Raw genomic sequence first — 23,192 nt, 5'->3', positions numbered from 1 at the left:
AGACATAGGCCGATGTGACACTACTACTCCCATCGGCCTATGTCTGTCCCCCGTCCACTCGTGCCAGCAGGATCAGCTCGATGGGAGCAGTAGTTCCCATCAGCCTGATCCTGCTATTTAAATTGCCCTACTGTGTCCCCAATAAATTTTAAATACATGTCATTGGTGGCCAGTGGTTACCTACAATAAATTAGTTCATACATTACCTGTCCCCGCCGATCGCCACCTAAAATAAAGTAAAAAATAAAAAACTACACCTATACTCACCTAGACACCTAATTCCCCGAAGCCATCGATCTCCTGTAATAAAATATAAAATAATAAACCACAACCTTATCCTTACCCCTCCGTAGTAGTCCACGAGTGTCCCACGAAGATCTCCAGTTTAGAGCAGCCACATAGAATGTGACCGCTCTGAACCGCTGCCGCCGCTAGAATGACGGGGCCGTAAAGCAGCCCCGTCATTGCATAAGCGGGTTCACCGGAGTTCAGGCAGCGCTGCTCCGGTTAGCTCCTTTACGGCCCTGCTGTATCGTGAGAAATTCCCACGGTACAGCAGTGCCGTAAAGGAGGTCTCCGGAGCAGCGCTGACTGAATGCACTCCGGTGACCTCAGTCAGTGGCTCCCGCTGCCGGGAGCGGACGTGTTCCCGGCAGCGTGAGCTTACAGCAGCCATGCACAGCTGTCACCATTTCCAGATGTGACAGCTGTGCATGGGAGATCAGCGCAGGAACGTGGACAGGTAACTATTTTTTTTTTTTAGTAAACTAAGAATTAAATAAAATGGTGTGTTTTATTTCAAATAAATTATTTTTTTCTGGGTGTAGTGTGTTTTTTCTTTTTAACACTTTGTAGGTTAGTAATGGGGGTGTCTTATAGACGCTCATCATTACTAACCTGGGCTTCATGGCAGCTGGCGCTGACATGAACCCCAGCCCTATTACCCCCTGCCACCGCACCAGGGCAGCGTGGAAGAGCGAGGCTAAGTGCCAGAGTTGGCGCATCCTATGGATGCGCCATTTCTGGGGCGGCTGACGGCTGGTGTTTCTAGCCTGGGAGGGGGCCAATATTCATGGCACCCTTCCTGGGCTATTAATATCAGCCCCCAGCTGTCTGCCTAGCCTTTGCTAGCTATTAAAATAGGGGGGACCCCACGTCATTTTTTTTGGGGGGTACCCCATTTTAATAGCTAGTAAAGGCTAGGTATTCAGCTGGGGGCTGATATTAGTAGCCTGGGGAGCTCCGTGGGTATTACCCCCTTCCCAGGCTTCAAACATCTGCCCCAGCTGTCTGCTTAACCTCCGCTAGAGACTAAAATTATGGGGGATCCCACGCCAATTTTTTTTTTAAATAAATCCTTTATTTTAACACTAAATGACATTTGAGGAGTTAATAAAGTTGCAGTCCCTAAATTATTATTGATTTTTTAATAAATTTTTCCCAAAAATTTTGACGTGGGCTTTGCTATATTTTTGTATGCCAGCCAGGTACAGCATCCAGCTTCTATGAACGCGCCATTTTCCGGGGTGGCTGCGGACTGCAATTTGCAGCGGGGGGGGGGGGGGGGCAGAAAGCTTGGGCCTCCCTGCACTGCAGATTCCATCCCCCAGCTGCCTAGTTGTACCTGGCTGGACACAAAAATAGGGAGAAGCCCCACGTATTTTTTTTTAATTATTTCATGAAATTCATGAAATAATAAAGAAAAAAAGGGCTTCCCTATATTGTTGTGTCTGGCCAGGTACAAATAGGCAGCTGGTGGTTGGGGGCAGCCCGTTCCTGCCTGCTGTACCTGGCTGGACCCAAATATAGTGCGAAGCCCCACGTCAATTTTTTTTTAATTATTTCAGGAAATTCATGAAATGATTAAAAAAAAATTGATGTGGGGCTTCGCCCTATATTTGTGTCCAGCCAGGTACAGCAGGCAGGAATGGGCTGCCCCCAACCACCAACTGCCTATTTGTACCTGGCCGAACACAAAAATATAGGGAAGCCCTTTTTTTAAAAAATTATTTCATGAAATAATTAAAAAAAAATTGACGTGGAGCTTCGCACTATATTTGGGTCCAGCCAGGTACAGCAGGCAGGAACGGGCTGCCCCCAACCACCAGCTGCCTATTTATACCTGGCCGGACACAACAATATAGGGAAGCCCTTTTTTTCTTAATTATTTCATGAATTTCATGAAATAATTAAAAAAAAAAATACGTGGAGCTTTGCCCTATTTTTGTGTCCAGCCAGGTACAACTAGGCAGCTGGGGGCTGGAATCTGCAGCGCAGGGAGACCCAAGCTTTCTTGGCCCCACCCGCTGCAAATTGCAGTCCGCAGCCGCCCCGGAAAATGGCGCGTTCATAGAAGCGCCATCTTCTGGCGCTGTACCCAACTCATCCAGGGCCCTGGTGCGGTGGCTCACTGGGTAATAAAGGGGTTAAGGCCAGCTTGGCATTATCAGCTGGCCCTAAGCCCGAAATTCATGGGGTCACGCCAATATTAGACATGACCACCATGAATTTCTAGTAAAGTATTTAAAAAAACCACAACACCCAGAATAAAGTCCTTTAATTGAAATAAAGACACAATTCTTTATTGTTCTAAATTAAACTATACTTACCATCACGCCCATTCCAGCTGAAGCCAACGATCTCCTGCAATAAAAGAAAAATAGTAAACCAACATCATCCTTACCTTTCCATGGTTCCCACGACAGCTTCAGCTCTGCTACATCGAGATGACAGGCTGGACCACAGCAGAACGCTGCCATCCAGCCTGTCATCCCGCAGTCACTGAGAAGCGCAGGCATGCTTGCGCTCCTCAGTGTCTCTCTGTGATGGCATCCAAATGAGCCGAGGTCATGTCCAATGAACTCGGCTCACCTCATGCACGTCACTGACAGCGTGGGAAAATTCTCACGCTGAAGCGCTGAGTGCAGGAGAATTTTCCCACGCTGTCAGTGACGTGCATGAGGTGAGGTCATGTCCAATGAACTCGGCTCACCTCATGCACGTCACTGACAGCGTGGGAGAATTATCCTGCACTCAGCGCTTCAGCGTGAGAATTCTCCCACGCTGTCAGTGACGTGCATGAGGTGAGCTGAGTTCATTGGACATGACCTCACCTCATGCACGTCACTGACAGCGTGGGAAAATTCTCACGCTGAAGCGCTGAGTGCAGGAGAATTCTCCCATGCTGTCAGTGACGTGCATGAGGTGAGCCGAGTTCATTGTCGGCTCATCTGGATGCCATCACAGAGAGACACTGAGGAGCACAAGCATGCCTGCGCTTCTCAGTGTCCGTGGGATGACAGGCTGGATGGCAGCGTTCTGCTGCGGTCCAGCCTGTCATCTCGATGTAGCAGGGCTGGAGCCATCGTGGGAACCATGGAAAGGTAAGGATGAGGTTGCTTTATTATTTTTCTTTTATTGCAGGAGATCGTTGGCTTCAGCTGGAATGGGCGTGATGGCAAGTATGGTTTAATTTAGAACAATAAAGAATTGTGTGTTTATTTCAATTAAAGGACTTTATTCTGGGTGTTTGTGTTTTTTTTTTAACTTTGACTATGGGGTTAGTAATGGGGGTGTCTTATAGACGCCTCTCCATTACTAACCTGGGCTTGATGTCAGCTGGCATTATAAGCTGACATCAACCCCAGCCCTATTACCCCACTGCCACCGCTACAGGGCAGTGGGAAGAGCGAGGCTAAGTGCCAGAATTGGCGCATCCTATGGATGCGCCATTTCTGGGGCGGCTGACGGCTGGTGTTTCTAGCCTGGGAGGGGGCCAATATTCATGGCACCCTTCCTGGGCTATTAAAATCAGCCCCCAGCTGTCTGCCTAGCCTTTGCTAGCTATTAAATTAGGGGGGACCCCACGTCATTTTTTTGGGGGGGTCCCCCATTTTAATAGCTAGTAAAGGCTATGTATTCAGCTGGGGGCTGATATTAGTAGCCTGGGAAGCTCCGTGGGTATTACCCCCTTCCCAGGCTTCAAACATCTGCCCCAGCCATCTGCTTAACCTCCGCTAGAGACTAAAATTAAGGGGAACCCCACGCCAATTTTTTTTTAAATAAATCCTTTATTTTAACATTAAATGACAAGTACAGTAATCAACACTGTCACTGTACTTCATATATATGTGACTTACATGTTTCTATCTATCTAATCTATGTATGATTCTCTATTCCTTCTATTCTAAATTGTCGGGTACCGCTGCTGAATTGCCGGCCGGCTTTTTTAAAGAGACGGTGCATGAAAACACTATTATTTTTTTTAATAAATCCTTTACACTAAATGACAAGTACAGTAAGCAACACTGTCACTGTACTTCATATATATGTGACTGACATGTTTCTATCTATCTAATCTATGTGTGGTGCTCTATTCTTTCTGTTGTAAATTGTCGGGTACCGGTGTATGCGCTGATGAATTGCCGGCTTTTCGCATAATACATTCTACATTATTCTTAGTTGTTATACTTCATGTAGAATTAACCTACAAGGAAAGAAAGGGTTTATTTTCATTCCGATATTAGTGTCCCATTGACTTGCATTGGTTTCCGGTATCGGAATCGGCGATATCCGATACTTTTTGAGTATCGGTCCGATCCAATCCGATACGATATTTCCTGATATCGGAAGGTATCGCTCAACACTAGTTGTGACCCAAAGCAAATAAGGCTTAGTCTAGAAGAAGCGATGCTGTCAGACTAATAGGTTTTTCCTCCGTCTGGTACTATGTTTAGGTGGCAGTGGTCGCCATACTGTCCCGCACCAATTTTTAGTCTGTTTTCACACAGGCATTATGTAATGGAAGCCCCTCCCATAAAAATTAAAATGGGGGTCTCATGGTGACACGAACCCTACAGTTTATTTTGGTTATTTTAGTGCATTATGTGTAATGGGTTAATTTCAGTGAGCTGTATAAAGGGTTAATCTCAGTCAGCTGTGCTTTGCATGAGCAGGATATTCCAGTTTGATCCAGTATTTTGGCGGTTCTTTTTATCTGATTTTCATTGGTCAATATAAAAAGTGCGGGAAAATGATGGTTTATAAATATCTGGCTCTTCTAAGCAGCTGTTCATTCTGAGGTACCTGCAAAAGAGTGAAGCACTATAAAACCTTTTAGCATGGAAGATCTCATGAAGGAAATTGTCAGGAGAGCGGAAGAGGAAGCTGTCACCGATTAGCTTATGAAGGGTCTATCCCTAAAGCCCACCGTGTCCACAGCGGAAGAAAGTTACCAAGCTCTGCCAGGAAGTGCAGCTGACATATCGTCTCCAGCTATAGAAGATTCAGCGAGAAACCTGTGGAAGAAGAGGAGGATCAGAGAACCATATTCACCGCCGCTGCCATCCGTCCGCGAAGAGTCCTCTTGCCGGAAAGTAGCACCGCCCCCTCGGAAATCCTGGAAGCCGTCGTGAGACCACCGGCATCATATGGAAGCGTCGGGTGGTGAGTCACTTGCCGGCTCTTCCTGTGACGCTTCTAGCCGCCGCTGCCGTAAAAGCGCAGCAGCGGCCCAGGGACTTCGGAAGAATGATCGTCTCACGTTGTCCAAGTCAAAAGGGAGAAGTCTTCGGCCTGCAGCATCCAGCGCTTTGGTCTCCTGGTGAGACAGGGGAGTCGATCCTGAGGAAGACGACCACCAGCCTCCTCATACAGCTGAGCGGCTGCGTTCTTCATCTGAAGTCTTGAGCACAGGTGACGCTGAATCCATGGACCAGGACCTGGACGGTTCAAGGAGGGGTGAAAGCATCAGTGTTCCCCTGTCTTTCCCCAGTTTAGATATGTTTAAATCTTTAATGATAAGAGCCCTGTCAGAGCTAATGATTGAGAATGAAGGGCGCAATGTTATTGACAAAGCACAGGTTTTTATTGATTCTGGTTCTATGGTTAAATCCAGAGTTCCAGAATCACATTTAAAAGAATCCTTCATTTGTGAAGTCTCCCCTCTAGGTTTTCACCTGAATAATTCTATGAAGGAGAGTATATGGAGGGGAGATTATGTTGACTTAGTTTCATTATTGCCTAGTCTTAAGGAACAGCTTCATAGATTGGAAAAGAGGGATGATAAAAATGATAGATATGAAAGGAAACAAGATATGCTTAAAACCTTTCACAACTGGTTGAAGGCTTTTGCAATCTATGCGGCTGTTCTAGGGGAGAAATCACCTGGATTGTGTAGTGGTTTGTTTGAGCATATGGACAGCATCTTGGAAGCATACCGTAACTTTGGTGGTATGGCATGGTGTGCATATGACGAAGCGTTTAGACAAAAATTATATGTACATGCCAATGTTAAATGGGGTACAAAGGACATTGGGCTTTGGCTGAATTTGATGCTTCCACAGAGGTATGTAAATAGCAGGGTTGCCCCTTCAAATAAGAGAGTCGTTTGTTTCGCCTTCAGTGAGGCAACCTGCAAATGGATGAATAACTGCCATTTTTGTCATGAATGTGCTTTCTGTGGAGGATCACATTCAATGTCCAAATGCTTTAAAAGAAATGCACAACATCCACAGCAGCATCTTGTCACAAGAAAACAGGTTCTCAAGAGCCTCGACACCAGTCAGACTAACAAAAATGCTTCCATGGCTCGACCGCTATCCAGACAAACAGAGCAGTCAATTAATTACTGAAGGTTTTTCTCTGGGTTTTTTCTTTCCACTATTTAACGGACCGAGATGCCAATGGTCGAAAAATTTAAAATCCTTAGAGTCTTCGGCTGATATAGCTAGAGAAAAAATATTAAAGGACCTACAAGCTGGCAGGATAGCAGGTCCATTTTCTTCATCTCCTTTCCAAAATTTTAGAATATCACCATTGGGTTTAGTCCCAAAAAATGAGGTTAGTTCTTTTAGATTGATCCATCATCTGTCATATCCTATTGGTTCATCTTTGAATGATGAGATTGATAAGGGGTTAGCTTCTTTAAAATATGCGTCTTTTCACATGTCGGTAGACATTTTGAAGTCTCAAGGAAGGAATGCTCTGTTAGCAAAGTCAGACATAAAATCAGCGTTCAGGTTGTTACCCATTAACCCTTTGGGGTAGCTATTGTCATTTGGAGTTCAAGTTTAATTAACAAAAAAGTTTTGATTGTATCTGAAAATCAAGGCTTAGTTTTTGCACTTAATACTTTATCATCGAAGAATGGTTGGGAATCTAGGCTTTTCAGACATTTAGTTTTATTTTACCTTAATCAAAATATTTGGTTAAAAGCAAATTTAATATGATTTCATCTACCCTTTCTCACCATCAGTTGACGGTTTTCCATCAATCAGTTCCAGACACGGAGGAGAAAGGAATATTTTGCCAGACTCATCTATGGGATCTTATTTGGAATTAGTCCCGAACTTTATAGAAAAATCCATCGCTAATAGAACATGGGATGATTACTCAGCAATATGGTGGCGATGGGTCAATTTTTGTGAGAAATACAGTTTTGATTTTTACAAAAAACAATATAGAGTCTGCTTTGCCTTTTGTGCAAACTCTAATAGATAAAGGCCTATCTTACTTGGCTTTGTCAAAAATGTTAGCTGGGGTATCTATTTTTCTAAAACTGTCCGGGCAAAATCCATTATCTAGCGTTTTTCCAGTAAAGCAATTGCTCAAAGGTTATAGACGTTGCTCGTTCAAAGCAGATGATAAACGCCCTATATTGGTTGATTTATTACAAGAGTTATGGCGCTCATTATCTGAAGTTTGAAGTAGCAAATACGTAATGCTACTATTTAGAGTCTCATTTGTATTAGCCTTTTTTGAAGCACTCAGAGTGGGTGAATTAGTGTCAGTCAGTAAATCTAAGCACTCAGGTTCGAGGCTTTCAGATATTGAATGGCATAGTTGGGCTATGTACAACTAAACTTAATGTAATCCCCGGTTCATTCATCTGTCCTGTTGAGAATTTAAGATTATGACTGCAAGTTAGACTTGATATTGACGGCCCTCTTTTTCTGCACCTGAACGGTGTATCTGCCACCAAATACCAATTTAGTTTTGTTTTAAACAAAGTGTTTGTTAAAATTGGGTAAAAGTAATTTAAAAATATTCTCCCACTCTTTTAAAGTTGGGGCAGCTATGGAAGCTGAACGTATTGGCTTAGGAGACAGTCAGATTTTGAGAATCCGTAGATGGGATTCTAGGTGCTTCAAGCTCTACATAAGGCCAGTTGTCATGTTTTCTTAAATTGTTTAATTCCTATTGCAGGTCCACTGAAGGTATGGATCTTAGGTCATTCTTTCATATATTGGTCTGGGAAGAGGGCTTCAGTAAGGAATTATACTTAAAATTTATCATTTGATCCCGCCTTTTTACAAGTTTGGTTTCACAGCTTACGGGGTATGAGATGGTCTAACCTTGTGTACGAAATGAGTAAATTAGCCATTATATGGCCTAAACCTGATTTAGTAATTGTTCACTTGGGTGGTAATGATCTAGGCAAAATTGGCACATTGGATCTTTTAGCAGTAATGAAAAAGGTTTTGTGTATTTTGAAATGTCAGTTTTCTTCTACTTATTTCATTTTTTTGGAAATCGTACCCAGGTTGTTATGGTCAACAAATAAGTTTTTGTTCATGGAAAAAATAAGGAAGAGAACTAACAAAACAATGGAGAAGTTCATGCATTTGTTGGGTAGTTTTTCTTACAGGCATAACGATTTAGAGGGTTTTACACCAGAACTATACAGAAGGGACTTTGTCCATTTATCGGACATTGGTCTTGATAGTTTTAACTTGGATCTTCAGACAATGATTGAGACTTGGCTGTGTGGCTTGGGGGGGGGGGGGAAATCGCCCTTCCCCACTGGGTGGATTGGGTCTTTGTGGTGTATTGAACATTTTTGGTGTTAATTTATTTATTTATAATATTATGGTTATTTATTAAAGTTTTTATGATGTAACTCTTAATAAAGCTTCACGGCCAATTTTCTTAATCCACTTTCTATGTGTACTGGTGTATTATTATTAGTTCTTATTTATTAGTTTATATGGGTTTTGTGTTACCATGTATTTCTGTAGTCATGTTGGCTTCTGCAGATATCAGTACAATTGCAGTATAATGTCTGGTCTGTTGGCCAGATCTGGTAGTGTGAAAGGATATGTGGTGATATTAGCTTGAGAGAGCACTATATCTGTCCATACGAAGTTCAGTGTATGGACAGATATAGTCCCTAGCCCCATTCATAGCATTGGGTAGAAATAGCACGCCAAGCATGGTCAGCTGCAGCCATATTATAGGAATTAGCATATGGTTAGTTAGATCCCAGCCAAGTAAAATAAACTTCATTTAATCTAGCATTACTTTTACACAGCATGAAATTGAAAGTCAAGTATAGGTAAACGGTTGGTGTTGGAAGTGCAATATCAGTGGTTGTGTCTGGAATCACAAATCCACAAATGCCTTATTTTCAAGAAAGCACAAAAAAGATTAGAGGGTGGCTGTACATATACAAATATTGCATAAAAAGGTTGTATGACTGCAAACTAAATTTTCTTGAAGATGGCTCTCTTGAAATTATTTACATCATAGTGCAACATGGCAAAATCGTCACTAGTTTGAGACACTTCAAAGTGGGTGCAATGGGGTCATGTGCCTTCAAACTGATCAGCAGCGTACATAGAAATGATGGGGTCACATAGAAAAAGACCTAATTAAAACCCCCTCCTAACAAAAAAAATATTTGGCAAAGTAGGCAGGGTCACAATATATAAGCGCAGTCGCAGAAAGGCATACCTTCCAGCTTTTAAAACCACGGAGCGTGGGCCTTAATAATTGCATTTACGCAATAATTTTGCCCTATATTGAAGACTTTTACTGTTCTCATCCACTATGATATTCCTTTCATAGCCTCATAGGGTATGATGACCCCTCCAAATGCCCTTACATAGAGTATAATACCCCCACTGTACCCTCCAAACGCATAGTATGATGATCCCACAGTGCCCTAGCAAAGTATGATGCCCCTATAGTGCCCGCAGAACAGTGCGATCTCTTCACAGTGCTCCAAACACAAAATAATGGTCACACAGCCCTCATTATAGTATGGTGGCCCCATAGTCACCCCTCACAGTATGTTGCCCCAACAGATCTTAACACAAATGGACCCCCCACAGAATGATTCTCCCACAGCCACCCACAGCAGATATTGCCAGGAGCCTCCCACGGAGTATGATGCTCTCACAATGCCCCTATATACAGTATGATGGCCCTCACAGCCGCATGACACAGTATGATGGTCCCCAAGATCCCCCCAACACAGCATGATAGCTTTCCACAGCCTCACCACACAATATAATGCTCCCACAGCCATCTTCATACAGTCTAATTTCTCCACATCATCACATCACACTATGTGAAGACTCCTTTAGCCCACCATACAGTATGAAGCCCCCACAATTTCTCCCACACACAGTGGTGCAGTCACAGAAGGGCACATCTCCCAACTTTTAAAGACAGAAGGAGTGACATGTATTCCAGTACTTACAAAGTAATTTTTACCCTATTGAAGCCATTTTCATCCACTGATACCCCTTTGATGATGCCCCCAAAAATGCCTCTACAAAAGAGTATGATACACCGAAAATTCCCTCACAATACCCACCACACACATAGTATAATTACCTAACAGTGCCAGAATAAAGAATCTTGCTGCCATAGTGTGCCATAACAGTATGATGTCCTCACAGCCCCACCCACACAGTATGATGACTACAAAGCCTTCTCTCACATAGTATCAGGGCTCTTATAGTGTTCCACACAGAATGATGGCCTCCACAGCCCCCCACACAGTATGTTGGCAACCACAGTCCACCACACACTGTATGATGGCCTGCACAGCCCTCACACATTATGATGTCCCCAGTCACCCCTCATAGTATAATGCCCCACAACCCACTACAATGTATGATCCACCACAGTTTTATGACCTCACAGCCCCCACACACAGTATGATGTCCTCCACAGCCTTCACGCATATTGTGACACCCGCACAAACCTAAAAACACACACAGTATGATGCCCTCACCAACCACCACACGAAAAACATCCTGCACAGTCCCCATAAATAAAATGATTCCACCACAAATCTCTTACACAGAATGACGTTGCTTGCAACCTCCACACACATAATGAGCCCCCATAGCCTACTAGAAGTTTTGGTTGATAAAATAAAAAATAAAACTACTCACCTAGCTATGTTCCCTAGATGTTCTGCTCCAGTTTGTGCACTGCAGTGTACAGACCGAGGCTTCACGCCCAGGAGTGATCTAGTGATTTCATCATGCTCGCTGTGCTGACATTTCTTACACAGGCCAACAGCTCCATGTTCCACCACGATATTTAAAAGTATCTGCATCTTGTGGATGGAAATAATGTTAAAATTGAAACGCTGGGTGGAGGAGGGCGGTGCCATTCAGCACCAATTACCCGACGAATGAGCCCAATAGCATGTAGTCTGCCACTATTACACCACTGACACTGCTCCTCCTGTAGAACAGATGCTGAAATTGGCATGATACACCAAACTATTGATTTATTGAGTGTCCCAATGGAAATTAAAATGCTTGCTCTCTATTTTCTTGAAACTGCAGATAATAGATTGATGTGAAAAGCAACAACTGCTATAATATTGCATAGACATACGTGATTTACAAGTTAATGAGTAAAGGATTTGTAATTCGTAAAAAATGCATAAAAAATCCCTAAAATCTTACTACACATTACAGAAAATTGAATCCCACTTGAGACCAGTTTTATAACTTAGTATGGCATATCTGCGCATAATAATGTCATCTCATAAGCTTTAAGAAACACTATAATTATGATAAAAATGTTGCTCAAAGTTAAATATAAAGTAATCAAGATGTACAAATAGAATATCATAGAATGATAATCATTCTTTCTTCAATACAAAGCAGGATGCAATGCATTAGTAGCATATAAAGTACATTGCATTACGATAAGTCGGGAAAAAAAACATCTTAATACATGCTTGCACATGTGAGAATAAACGTTCTATGTATAACATATAATTTCTCAGTAATAGTAACTTATAAGCGCTCAAGTATTCCATCTTGCATACAACTTGTTTATTACACACGTGGGTATCTTTCGAAAAATTGCATGTCAACCATGATATTATGAAATGTTTACGAATTCAACTGATCATTTGTTTTTCCTGAATTATCACCTAGCCTGAACACCAGCACACAATGGAATATTTCACATATCTTTGTCCAGTATATCAAATATGCCGATTTTATGCATTTGCTATAAAAAGAAAAATTCATCATATTGGATATATTAATTTATTTTAAATAAACCGTATTGAAGCAGAATTCCATTATAATGATTATTTCAAATTACAATTTGAACAATAAAAAGACCAAATCTTATAAGAGATGAATCTATTTAATGAGAATCAAATTTTTGTTGAATTTTATCAAATTTGCCGGTCCTAGTGAATTCACACAATTAGCAATTTGATTTGCAAAAGTTCTTTAAAAAAATCCAAGCTTCCAATTAATACATTGTTGAATATTGCATCAGCCATAGAAGGCTCAGGTGCAACTGAGGTTAGTTTTCCATAAACAATGCAGCTATTGTATCATATGATATAGTGCAGACAACCAGAAGGGTCTATCATAACCTGTATGAAAGCCAAGGCAGGGAATACAGTAGTCATTTTAGGTGACTTACTAGTGAGAGAACAATAGAGCTCACAGCTTAGCAATAGAGTTTGAAGTAGAGTTATGAAGAGAAAACACTAAAATTTTGGACAAATATTCCAAGCAGTAATGTTTTGAGAGTATTAGTTTGGGAATAATATAGAGATTCAATTGATAGCAGGAGACAGAAATAGGAGCAGTGCCAGTGGCAGTGCCCGACTCAGTCTGATTAGCTGGTTCAGGACCGCCCACTGTACATGACGCGCACCCTGGGCCGTGTGTGTAGGGGAGTACCCGGAGCCGGGCCTCAGTGAGATGCTGGGGGTTGTAGTCTTCGTGGCGGCGACCCGGTCCGTGCCCAGGGCGGTCAAACCAGAGGGGATAGTCTATTCGTTCTGAATGTCCGACTATGCCACCCGTGGATTGCAGTCAGAGTGAACCGCCGCTTCAGTGCAGACCACTGAGGCTGGTGTCGTGGGCGCAGCAGAATGTAGTATAACTCCCCACGGGCGGAGTATAGCCTCAGGGCAGCAAGTGGGGATGTTGGGAGTGATGGTGCGCGGGAGTAATGACTCAGAGTCTCCTTAATGCAGTTCAGGATCTTTACTCACAGTTCTTTATCCAAGTTACTTCAGCTGGTCATAACGTCCCGCGTCGCACTGGGCTCACCAGGTAAGGGGCTCGGCCAACTCCCAGATAATTTTGGAGTGCTTCACAGGACCCCCTTTGTGTGTCCTTCCTCTGGCCTGTCATACCCCACCAGTGACCACGCTTCTGTCCGGCTGCGTCGGGCCTTGGTGGGTAAACGTTGGCCTCCGTTTCCCTGACCCTATGTGGTGCCTTCCTAACGGGTATGGCAAGGGGCTGCGCCACATAAAATGTCACAGCCTCCGGTTTCTAGCTGAGGGTAGTTCCCCGCCTCCACTAGTTTCGGGGACCGGTCTCCCCCTTTGGCCTGACCCCTCCACGCAGGTAGATTCGGGCGCATGGTGTCTACCAGCCGGTCCACACCGCTGGGGTCCCTTCATTCCTTGTTCCTGGAGCCTTCTCTGCTCCTCTTCCTTTCTCTTCCTCTCCAGGCTTGGGCCTCAGTTACTAGGCCCGCCTCTGGAGCAGAACTCATGCTGAGCCTCTGCTCCCGGTCACTTCTCCTCAGACTCTACACTGATCTAAGATGGTTGCCACTTTTTATACCTCCCTCTAGGTGCACCCAGGAACTACTTCCTCCCTGCTCCTGCACCCCACTACAGCCAGGGACAGGGACTGTCGTGCTCTGCTTGGAGCATATCGGTCGCCCTGCCCCCCGGAAATGTGGTGTAATGCATGCAGGTGTCGGGGTCCTGATCCACACTCCATCCTTACCTGAGAGTGAGATATCGCACATCTGGATGAGATGCAATACCTCTGTAGCAACCAAGCCCTCGGGGTGCCACATACATAAACGTCGGCGCTGCCTGGGCTCTGTGCAGCGCCGACATTTAAAAACGGTGGGTGGTCCCGCAGCGCTCAGGACCCCCAGGGTCCTGCAAGCGCTGCAGCTCCAGTGCAGAGTGATAGCTCTGACAGGGGACATCATCGGGACCTGATTGGATCAGGTCCCAATGATGTTAACGCTTTGCTATCTTCTATATGCCGCGATCTATAGTGATTGCGGCATATAGAAGATAGTGAGAGGAGAGGGGGTCGTCAACTTACCTCTACGACAGCCCCCTGATATCTTCCAGGACCTGCCATTGTTATGGCAGCTGGAGGTCACATGACCGCCTCCAGATCTGCCATATATGGTGTCCTGCTAGGCTCAGCCTGCAGCTGAAGCCTGGCAGGAGACACTGACTGTGAAACAGTCAGCAAAGATGTCATGCAATGTAATACATGTCTATTACATTGCATGACATCAGTGATTAGAAAAATAAAAATTAATGTCCCATACAGGGACTAAGTAAAAATTAAAAAAAAAGTAAAAAAAATGTTTTCAAACTGTTAAAAAAAAAATCACAAAATAAATAAAATAAATAAATAAAATATTAAACCAATAAATACGTATAGTTATGCAAAAACAAAAAAAGTACACATATTTGGTATCAACACGTCCGAAACAACCCGATCTATAAAACTGTCACACTAATTAACTCCTTCTGTGCACACCGTAATAAAAATAAATAAAAAACGGAGCAAAAAACTATGCTTTTTCATCATATCGCCAAACAAAAAGTGGAAAAAAGTGCGATCAAAAAGTAAAATGGAAATAAAAATGGTACCGCTGAAAACGTCATCTTGTTCTGCAAAAAAAAGCCACCATACAGCTTCATCAGCCGAAAAATAAAAAAGTTATAGCGCTCAGAATAAAGCGATGCAAAAAAATTATTTTTTCTATAAAATTGTTTTATTGTGTAAAAGCGCCAAAACATAAAAAAAATATACAGTAAGTGTAGTATCGCTGTAAACGTACTGACTAGAAGAATAATGCTGCCTTATCACTTTTAACAGACGCAGAACGGCATAAAAAAAACCCTCAAAAAACAATTCCTGAATTGTTGGTTTTTGTTAATTTTACCTCCCAAAAACCGGAATAAAAAGCGATCAAAAAATGTCACGTACCCAAAAATGGTACAAATAAAAATGTCAACTCGTCCCGCAAAAAACAAGCCGTCACATGACTCAATGGAAAAATTATAGCTCTCAAAATATGGCGATGCAAAAACTAGATTTTGCAAAAAAAAGCGTCTCTTAGTGTAGACAGCTGTCAATCATAAAAACCCGATATAAATCTGGTATCTCTGTAATCGCACCGACCCGAAGAATAAAGTAATCACATCACTTATACCGCACGAGGAATGGCGTAAAAAATAAATAAAACCAATTCTTCACCTGCTACTGATTTGTTTATTATGTCTCCCAAAGATCGCAGTAAGGCTCTGCTCACATTTATCCTGCGCTCTGCACTGAGCACTTACACCAGAGTTTCCGTGTAAATCTCTGAAATACGTGATTCAGACGGAACCCATGATGGAAGATTCCCTGTAATGAGGCAGATATAGGCCACTGTGGACGCTGTCTGGCCTGTGATCCCACGGTGTCAGTTTTTTTAGGCGTGCATAAAAGTGCAGTTGGCCACAGTTTTGTTCACTTCTGAAAAAAGGACACCGCTAAACAGAGGCCAGACGGAGTCCAGAGTAACTCTGCTGCCTCATTACAGTGAATGGATCCCGCAGGGGTTTCATCTGAATTACATCACTTGGAAATTTAGATGGAAACCCCGATGTAAGTGCTCAGCCTCGAGCGCCGGATAAATGTTATGTAAAATGTTCCCAATAAAAGCTTCAGCTCAGTCCTCAAAAAAAAGCTAGTCCCCACTCAGGTCCGTCATCTGTTAAAAATATTCCAAGTTACTGGTAGCAGAAAGGCTCTGGAAAAGTGAAATGGCCCTTGCCCCCCAAAAGAAATTCAGAAAATTTTGTGCTCCCAAATCCAAATGCCTATTCTACAATAATTTGTTCTCCAAATGTCAAATAGCGCTCCATCCCTCCCAGATCTCGCCGTATGGCTAAGCGGTACGATACAGCCACATATGGGGTATTGCCACTTTTAGAAGAAATTGTGTGACACATTTCGGCACCATTTTTACCCATTGCCCTGTGTGAAAATGTAAAATCTGAGGTTAAAACATTTTTTTGTGGTAAAAATATAATTATGTTTTTTTTACTGCCCAATGGTATAAATTAAAAAATTTAAAAATACTCACTACTTCCCTAGATGAATTTCTTGAGAGGTGTAGTTTACAAAATGGGGTCACTTGTGGGGGTTTCTGCTGTTTCGGCATGTCAGCAACTCTTCAAATGTGACATGGTGTCTGCAACCTATCCCAGCCAACATAGCGCTCCTTTCTCTTCCGAACCCTGCCGTACACCAAACCTGTGGTTTTCCCCCATATGGGGTATCGGCCTACTCAGGAGAAATTGCACAAGAAATTTCATGGTGCAATTTCTCCTGTTATCCTTATGATAATGCAAAATTAGGGAATGAAAAACATTTTTTGTGGGAAAAATGTGAAATTTTTTTTTTTACGGCTCAATATTATAAACTTCTGTGAAGCACCTGGGGGTGCAAGGTGCTCAACACACATCTAGATAAGTTCCCGAAGGGGTCTAGTTTCCAAAATGGTGTCACTTGTGGGGGGGTTTCCACTGCTTAGGCACATCAGGGGCTCCCCAAATCCAACATGGCGTCCGCTAATTATTCAAGCAAATTTTACATTCTAAAAGTCAAATTGCGCTCCTTCCCTTTCAAACCCTGCCGTGCGCCCAAACAGTGGTTTGCCTCCACATATGGGGTATCGGCGTGTTCAGGACAAATTGCACAACAAATTTCATGGTGCAATTTATCCTATTACCCTTATGATAATGCAAAATTAAGGGATGAAAAACGTTTTTGTGGGAAAAATGTGAAAATTTTATTTTTACTGCTCAATATTATAAACTTCTGTGAAGCGCCTTAGGGGTCAAGGTGCTCACCACACATCTAGATAAGTTCCCTAAGGGGTCTAGTTTCCAAAATGGTGTCACTTGTGGGGGGTTTCCACTGTTTAGGCACATCAGGGGCTCTCCAAATGCAACATGGCGACTGCAAATTATTCAAACAAATTTTACATTCAAAAAGTCTAATGGCGCTCCTTCCTTCCGAACCCTGCAGTGCGCCCAAACAGTGGTTTTCCCTCACATATGTGGTATCAGCGTGCTCATGAGAAATTGCACTACAAATTGTGTATTCCATTTTTTCCTGTTACCCTTGTGAAAATAAAAAAATTGGGTCTAAAGTAACATTTTTGCGAAAAAAAGTTAAATGTTCATTGTTTTCTTCCACATTCCAAAAATTCCCGTGGAACACCTGAAGGGTTAATAAACTTCTTGAATGTGGTTTTGAGCACCTTGAGCGGTGCAGTTTTTAGAATGGTGTAACTTTTGGGCATTTTCTGTCATAAAGGCCCCTAAAAGTCACTTCAAATAAGATGTGGTCCCTAAAAAAATGTTTTTGTAAATTTTGCTGGAAAAATGAGAAATCACTGGTCAACTTTTAACCCTTATAGCTTGCTAACAAAAAAAAATTTTGGTTCCAAAATTGTGCTGATGTAAAGTAGAAATGTTATTTATTAACTATTTTGTGTGACATATCTCTCTGATTTAAGGGCATGAAAATTCAAAGTTTGAAAATTGCAAAATTTACAAAATTTTTGCCAAATTTCCGATTTTTTCACAAATAAACCCAAGTGATATCGAAGAAATTTTACCACTATCATGAAGTACAATATGTAACAAAAAAAATCTCAGAATCAGGGGAATCCGTTGAAGCGTTCCAGAGTAATTATTTCATAAAGTGACAGTGGTCAGAATTGAAAAAATTGGCCCGGTCACGAAGGCAAAAACAGGCTCTGGTGCGAAGTGGTTAATAAATGTGAAAAACCAGACATTTTACTTTAGTTTAACTATCTACCTCACAAAGTGTGTTTGTCGCGTACGAACGTTCTTTTGCACAACTGTTCTATTAGTCAAATTTTATATCTGTACACGAAACACTAATAGAGTGCACTGTTGCAAGTGCTTGCTTTTTGGACACGTTCCTACCTAATATTTTGTATTACATTTTTGTTTTGGTAATTGGGTTGAATTTTGTTAAAAAATAGAAAAAAATGTAGAAATTTAATCGTGCATGTCTGTTTTTGCACACCTGTTTTACTGGTCTTATTTGACAAATGTACATACCACCGATATACTGCAGCCTGCTGCTACATTTTGCTTTCTATGTTATCAATATCAGATCGGTGGGTTTGTGACACCCAGGTCCCCTTGTGATCACCTGTTCACAGTGACAGTGGAGACTAGATATGATCAATTGCACAGCTCCGTCAACTGACAAGTGACTGTGGCTGGTTACTGAATATAGAATGATAGGAGTGGATCTGCAGTACCCCACTACAGCAACTATACAGATGACGGAGTTATGCGGTTCCGCTCTGCAACTGATCACGTCTGTCCTTCCCCGGTAGTGGTAACAGCTGATTGGCGGGGGTGCTGGGTGTCGCGCCCCTACTGATTAGTGTTGAGCCACCCCCGTAGTGTTCGAGTTCGGTTCGGTTCGTCGAACACCCGTGTGTTCGCCGAACTGTTCGTCGAACTGTTCGTCGAACACCTTCGAACACCGTTAAAACCAATGGCAGGCAAACAAAAACACATAGAAACACATAGAAAACACCTTCAAAGGTGTCCAAAAGCTGACAAACTGCTCAGAAGACACAACTAACACATGGAAAAGTGACAAGTACATATAGTCATGCGAAAATAAAAGAGGTGGAGGAGTAAAAGGAGGGGGAGACACAGATATAGGCATGTCATGCCCTTCTAAAATCCAAAAAGTGAGAAGCCGACACGGCCAGTCCGCTCCTGCCCGTGCCACCTCCGTGTCGCCGGGTTTGTGCCAGAGCCGCGGTGAACCCTGATGGCCAGCCCCCCTCTCCCAATACTGGTGCCTGTCCGCTGGTGGGTCGAGCGAGCCCCCCTGTGGTGGAGGCAGCTCTAAGCTTTTTAATTTAAATTGTCTCTCTAATTTGAATGAATACACTTTAAATCCATTTACAAGGATCTATTGGAGGGCAAGGTTCATGCTAGCAGCCGCGTAATTCCAGCTCCAGTAGCGTCCACTAAAGCTGCTGCAGTTAAAAAGCTTTTATAAGGATCGAGCTCGGCTGTCCACCGCAAGGCATCCTACTGCCAGTCCCAGCCCCTATGCCTTGGGGTGCCTCCTGATGCTCTTCACTGAGTATCCCATGGTCCCGAAGCATTTCCTTTGAAAAAATTAAGTGTCTAAACTACAGGTGGTGTAGCTTGCTTAACAGCCGGGATAATCCGCTGACTAGCAGACACTGCTACTAGGCACAAAGTATTTTCTGGGCTAGATGCAGTTAAAAATTTGTAATTAGATACTCTCGATGGATGCTGAGAAAGCATTCCATAGAGTCTCCTGGCACGCCATATATGATTCTCTTAAAAAGCTTGGGGTAGGGGTCTAGGGGACCCTTTTATAGCCCAAATCACGGCCCTGTATCGCAATACGTCACCTAGGCTGAAGATAAATGGAACTGTAGCACCCTGAGGGCTCGGTTGCTACAGACGTATTGCACCTCACCCAGAGGTGTGATATCTCACTCTCAGGTAAGGATGGAGTGTGGATCAGGACCCGACACCTGCATGCATTACACCACATTGCCGTGGGGCAGGGCGACCAATATGCCCCTGAGATGGGCACGACAGTCCCTGTCCCTGGCTGGAGTGGGGGGAGGGAACACTGAGGAAGGGGAACCCTGTAGTGCAGGAGCAGGGAGGAAGCAGTTCCTGGGTGCATTGAGAAGGGAGTATAAAAGGTGGGCACCATCTTAGTTCAGTGCAGAGAAGTCTGAGCAGAAGTGGCAGGGAGCAGGGGCTCTGCATGAGCTCTGCTCCGGAGGCGGGCCTAGTAACAGAGGCCCAGGCCTGGAAGAGGGAGAAGGAAGGAAGAGGAGCGGAGAAGGCTCCAGGAACGAGGAATGAAGGGATCCCAGGGGTGCGGACGGGCGAGTCGCCACCGCACGCATGAATCCACCTGCGTGGAGGGGTCAGGCCAAAGGCGGAGACCGGTCCCTGAACTAGTGGAGGCAGGAAACGACCCTCAGCTAGAAACCGGAGGCTCTGACATTTTATGTGGCGCAGCCCCTCGCTACACCCGCTAGGAAGGCACCACATAGGGTCAGGGAAACTGGCGCCAAGTTTACCAAGAGGAGGCCCGAGGCAGCCGGACAGAAGTGTTGGTAAGAAAGGCCAGACAAAGGACACACAAAGGGGGTCCTGTGAAGTGCTCCAAAGTTATCTGGGAGTTGTCTGAGCCCCTCACCTGGTGAGCACAGTACGACGTGGGCAGCCGTTACCTGCAGACGTGGTCTGGATAATAAGAACTGTGAGTAAAGGCCCTGGACTGCATCACTGACTCCGTGTCGTTACTGCTGCTGCCCTGCACCATCACCCCCATCCTCCGCATACACTGCCCTGAGGCTATACTCCTCCCGTGGGGAGTTATGCTACGCTCTGCTGCACCCACAACACCAGCCTCAGCGGTCTGCCCTGTAGCGGCGGTTCACTCTGACCGCAATCCACGGGTGGCGTAGTCGGACATTTAAACATCAAAACCACATAAATAGTTCCGCCACTGGTTTGACCGCCCTGAGCCACGGAACCGGGTCGCCGCCACGAAGACTACAACCACCAGCATCCACCAAAAAGGGTCCGGCTCCGGGTGTCCCAAGGCCCAGGGGGTGCGTCAGAACATTTTCATCACCTTTCACAATCACCAATGGGACAAGGCAGGGATGTCCTCTGTCCCCTCTCTTATACATCCTAGTGACGGAGCACCTGCTCTCATCAATTCGCCATAACCCCAATATTAGGTGGATTGAGGTGGGAGGCACCGAGTACAAGTGCTCTCTATTTGCTGATGATGTCCTAGTATATATCACTCAATCACATATATCCATCCATGCTGTTATGACTGAAATAGATCACTTTGTTACATGGTAAAATTTTAAAATCAATGCAGCGAAGTCTGAGGCCCTCGATGTCTCCCTCCCCAAATCCATATAGGATTCCATCCATTCCAACTTTCCCTTTGCCTGGCCCTCACAGGGTATCAAATACTTAGGAATTCCTATTCATAGAGACCTCTCCCATCTATGTTATCTTAATTTTGAGCCCTTTATTGAACAATTCCATACAGACCATGGTTGGCAAGTTAGAACTGTAAGATTCACTACGTGAACCGCTGGTGTTTTGTGGAAAAGCACATGTACACCGCGTTCCAAATTATTATGCAAAAAGTGTTTAGGAGTGAAAAGGGAAGAATTTGTTTGTTTGTCAGTTAAACTCATTGATGGTGATGTGTGTCAGGGCTCTTTATATCACTGTAAGCAATTGCAGACACCTGTGCTAATTAGTTTGGCAGGTGTGTCCAATGAAAGGCAAGACTACTTAAGAAGGCTGTCTCACATTATTAAGCAGCCTACATTTTCTGCCAAAATGGGAAAGAAAAAGGATGTGTCGGCTGCTGAGAAGCAACAAATTGTGGAGTGTTTAGGTCAAGGCATGACTACAATCAACATTGTGCGATGATCAGGATGAAGTGTCTTGGCAATCAAGAAGTATGTAGCTGATTCACAGTACACACGTGTGCTTGCTGATAAGGGCAAATTGAGGACTCTTTCCTACAGGCAATTACGTCAGGTTGAAAGAGCAGCGGCAAAAAAGCCTTGTCATAGCAGCAGACAAGTTTTTGAAGCTGCTTGTGCCTCCAACGTCCCCCGAACAACAAGATGCAGGGTCCTTCAGAGGTTTGCAGCTGTGCATACGCCATCCTGTTGACCTCCTCTATCCACTTCACACAATCAGAAACGGCTCCAGTGGGCCAAACATTACATGAAGACTGATTTCAAAACTGTTTTGTTCACGGATGAGTGCCGTGCAGCGCTCGATGGTCCAGATGGATGGAGTGGAGGAAGGCTGGTTGATGGACACCCCACGCAAACACGGCTACAGCGCCAACAAGGAGGAGGTGGAGTAATGTTTTGGGCTGGAATCATGGGGAGAGAGATTGTCGGCCCCTTTAGGATCCCTGAAGGCGCTAAAGATGAACTCCATAATGTATGTGGATTTTCTCAAACAGCACTTCCTGCCATGGTTCAAGAAGAAGAACCGTGTATTTCACAGCAAGATCATTTTTCTGCATGATAATGCACCATCTCATGCTGCACATAAAACATCTGCATCTCTGGCTGATATGGGCATAAAAGGGGACAAACTTATGGTGTGACCCCCATGCTCCCCTGACCTCTACCCCATTCAGAACCTTTGGAGCATCATTAAAAGGAGTGTCTATGATGGCGGGAGGCAGTTCACATCTAAGCAACAGCTCTGGGAGGGTATTCTGTCCTCATGCAAAACAATTGAAGCAGAAACCATCCAAAACCTGACAAATTCAATGGACGAGAGAGTTCAGAAGCTCCTTTCGAACAAGGGGTCCTATGTGAAAATGTAACATCACCTAGAATAAAGTTTTGAGTTGAAAACTGTTTGATTTCAGTTTCTAACAACCTGCTAATGCTTATAATTTCAAAAATGACCATTTTTTTGGTCTTTATTAAAATGAAAAGGTTGATCGAAAAGTTTGGGGGATCTAAGAGTGTGGCAACCCAGTAGTCATGATTACTTCGAATTCTGACAATATGAGGGTCATGCTGCAGGTAGTGCAGCAAGAAGGCACTTATGTGTCTTGCGCATCTCGGAGCCCCAAAATTATTTTCCGGGCTAGATGCAGCTAAAAATTATTTTTAATTTTAAATCTGGTGGAGCTTATTATAGATGGCCTAATAGGATCAGTGCTGCACACTGCTACAAAGCCCAAATTATTTTCCAGTCAAGATACAGATAAACATGATTAGTAATTTGAAAGCTTAAA

The sequence above is a fragment of the Phyllobates terribilis genome, unplaced genomic scaffold (genome assembly GCF_046119375.1).
Source record: "Phyllobates terribilis strain yellow unplaced genomic scaffold, ASM4611937v1 Scaffold_2__4_contigs__length_985480577, whole genome shotgun sequence".
NCBI classification, from domain to species: Eukaryota; Metazoa; Chordata; class Amphibia; order Anura; family Dendrobatidae; genus Phyllobates; species Phyllobates terribilis.
Note: the sequence above shows the minus strand (reverse complement) of the source record.